Source organism: Sminthopsis crassicaudata, chromosome 2 (genome assembly GCF_048593235.1).
Source record: "Sminthopsis crassicaudata isolate SCR6 chromosome 2, ASM4859323v1, whole genome shotgun sequence".
Lineage (NCBI taxonomy): Eukaryota > Metazoa > Chordata > Mammalia > Dasyuromorphia > Dasyuridae > Sminthopsis > Sminthopsis crassicaudata.
In genome coordinates, this window is record NC_133618.1 from 289,611,614 (window position 1) to 289,615,244 (window position 3,631).

The following is a 3,631-nucleotide window of genomic DNA, read 5'->3' on the forward strand; positions in this document are numbered from 1 at the left end:
TTTGCATTTCCATGTTTTTTACTTTGTAAATATCTCCCCTTCTTCATGGTTAAAGGCCTGATTGGCTGGTGCAATATGTTTTCAAAAATACAGGAATAAAACCTAATGTATATCTTTTTCTTTCTCCTTTTTTTCCCCCCAAGAATTTTGTGCTGTTCAATCTAATATGACTTCCCAAATGATATGATAATTAACATAACAAGGGTTGACAGACTGTGGCACCTATAGTATTGGAGCAATAAGTTATGTTTAAAAATTTTCCAGATGCTTCTTTTTTTGTGGGAAAACACCCTTTCTTTCTCCTCCTATTTTCTTTTGCTTTATCTTCTTCCTTTTTACTACCTTATTTTTCCTTCTCCTTTGTCTGTGCCTTAGGCTGTCCTGTGGCAAATGTGAAAATGGCTTGGCTCCAATAGTGACACTCAAGAATTAAGCCTGTTTTGGTAACTTCTTGTGCCTTCACATTTTTATACTCACACAGAGGGCTTATCCAGTTACATTGTTATTTGAAAATTTGTTTTTTTTTTTTTTTTTTGCTTTTAGAATTTGTGTAGTAAGCTTTGCAACTTTCTACACCATACCTGAGTTGTTGTGGACACTGATGATGATAATATACTTAGACATTTTACTTTACAGTTGCTCTCTTCCTAAGGTATATCTATTTTAATTAAAATCTTGTTTGGTGGTTAATAGAAACACAAAACAGATAATTTGAACAGAAGTTTCTGCTTCAGTATTACTATAGATAAATAGGAATGCTAATTATCACACAAAAATATCTGTCCTCATTTATCATTAGGAAAGGAACCTTTAAAAGTGACTTTAAAAATGGTACGTGGACTTAGTTTTGTGTGAAATTGGACAAAAAGATTAATGCTATAAAAAGTGATGTTACTTGTGATATAGGATTTGGAGGTGTGGAAACTGATCCATAGTTAGCCCCTGAAGTTGTCAGATGCTTCTTTCTCAGGTATGATAGTCCATCACATGCTGAGTTGTGATGCCAAGTTTGATGCATGGGTGGAATAAAATAATAGTTTAGAAGCATTTAAAAATATTTGGATATGAATTTTTGTAAAGAGCTTTCTGGTTTTAAAAACAAGTAGAGACATTTCTTAAAAATGATTAGAAGCAGCTTGCGTACTTAATATGAAAACTACCATGTGTCTCATTATTGAATATTGCCAAACTTTCCTTTCTCATGGCCACCTGCCTTTTGTAGGAAGTCTCTAAATCTTTTGCTCAATCTTTATACATTCTTGGCTTTGCAAGTGTTTGACAGAACATTTCCTGGATCATACTTCTGTAGATATTTAAACCTTTATGTCTCCAATTTCCAAGTTCTTGACTCTTGATACTAAAACTATTTGTTTGGATTTATATAATTCTTACTCATCCACTTAACCTCTAGTAACCTATGACTTTTCCAAAACTTAAAATAGCATCTTGTTAAACCATCAGTTTTATTCAAATGATTTACTTTTCTGAGTAGATCATATTCATTCTGCAATGTGTATACTGTGATATTTTGTGATTGTCTTATCAGTTCAAAAATGAGGTTTTCTTAATTCCTTAGCCTTTTTCCTTTTACCGAAAATGCACTGCTTCTATTATTACAAAATATAAACTTCTCATAAAAGCATTGGTTTTTTGTTTTTGTTTTTGTTTTTTATTAATAGTATTTGGTGGATCAAATGTAAAGGAAGCTCACCGTAGTGTAAGGAAATGTAATATTATTGAAGAGCAGAGACTAATTTGTTTTTTGATTTTGTGTTGCCACTAGTAGTGGTGCTTAGCAGATAATAGACATTTAATAAATGCTTGTGAAATTGAATTGAATCTCAAAGTTCTCAGACCCTGACATTTAAGCTGTTCCTTTGTGACTTTACACAGATCTTTAGCCAGATAACAGTGCATTGTTTACCTTTTTTTAGTGACTAAGCCTATGATTTTTAAGTATCTGGTGCCAGCTAACCTCTTACAGGGGAATAATACCTCATGTGTTTAACACTGTTGTGTCAAAGCTTATACAACATTTTCCTCACAATCTTTGTGTGGTTTTTATAAATGAGATAACAGGCTCAAAGAGCTTATGGTTTTCATGTTTATAAGTGGCAGAGCCAGGAATCCAAATCACCTTACTCAACAGTATACCAAGCTGACAGCAGCTAATTGGTACAGTGGATAGAGTACCAGCCCTAGAGTCAGGAGGACCCAAGTTCAAATCCAGCCTTAGACATTGACTATGTGTGACCCTGGGCAAGCCATCAACCTTGATTGTCTCTTAAAAAAACCAAAATGTATAGCACACTGGAATATGTTTTGCATTCAAGGGAAATGTCTCGGTTATATCTAATATAACAACACAAATAATCTGGTATTTGGTTAGGTTTTTATATGTTTATCCTGAGTAATGGTTAAAAGAAAATAACTATACCCAGAAAGGACATGACCCTTAAAAGAAGTAGGTTCATTGTTACCTGGCATTTTTGTTCTTGTCCCTATGATCCCTGATCAGCCTATTTGTTTAGAATGTGTTAAATTCTTGGCATTTCATTCTTTCTATATGTAGTTATTAAACATTGTAAGAATGGACATGAAAATTTGAACTTAACCCATCATGTCAGAGCCTACCTGAAGAAGAGAGATTCTGATATGAATCATCAACTTTACCAAATTAGTAATTCCTAATTATTCTTTGGTCTGTTTCTAATTGAGGTTGCCTTTACAATTGGTTAAGCAAAAGTTAATGAGAAAAAATTAACAACCTGAACACTAAGTGTCTATCTCGTTGAATTGAAATTATTCCATCTCCCCCAATTATCTGTTAGGAAAATATCTAAAGTAACTCTTACTATTAAAATGGAACAACTTCTTGGGCAATCAGAGGCCTTTAGTATTGAAAAGGGATTAAACATTTAGTATGAAGATTTTAGTGTTGCAATAGGGTTAGGAGGAATTCAGGTCCCTGAGTTTTTCATAAAAATATTTTGAAAAGGCAGGAAATTAATGTGTGTCTCTGACTATTTTCCCTGTCTCTTTATCAAGAACCATTAACTTCCTCTGCTCACCTCAGCAGGGTCAACTAGCGTCTTACCTTCACCTAGTCTTCGGACCTCTCAGCTTCAATCTGAATGGAACACTCTATATACATGAATATACAGCAACAAATCTTTATTCACTACATTACTTCACTACATAGAGTTCCTTATATCCTAATGCTCTAATCCTAAAGCATAATAAATCTAATTTACTCCTCCCCTTTCTGTAACCCCTTTTTCTATAGTCCCCAGGTCATGTGTCAGAGTGTCAGAATCAGGTGCATAATTAATCAAGAGTGAGGAGGGCTTCCACCTCATTGGATGAGGCTTAATGCCGTCTATGCCCTGTTGGGCTCAGGCAAAGTAAGCCTCTGAGTGCCTCATACTCTGCTCTTGAGATTTGCCCTCGACCCTAACAAAGAATATTAATTGTGAAGATGACACTATTTAATAGTATGCTGTGATTGGTTATCTCCATTTTTGGTGAAAGAAACTTGGTGAGGCTAAGGAGAGAATGAAGACATGCGACTATTTGGATGCTTATTAATGTACCTGTGAACTTGAACAAAGTTGGCTTGGGGTTGGTACTG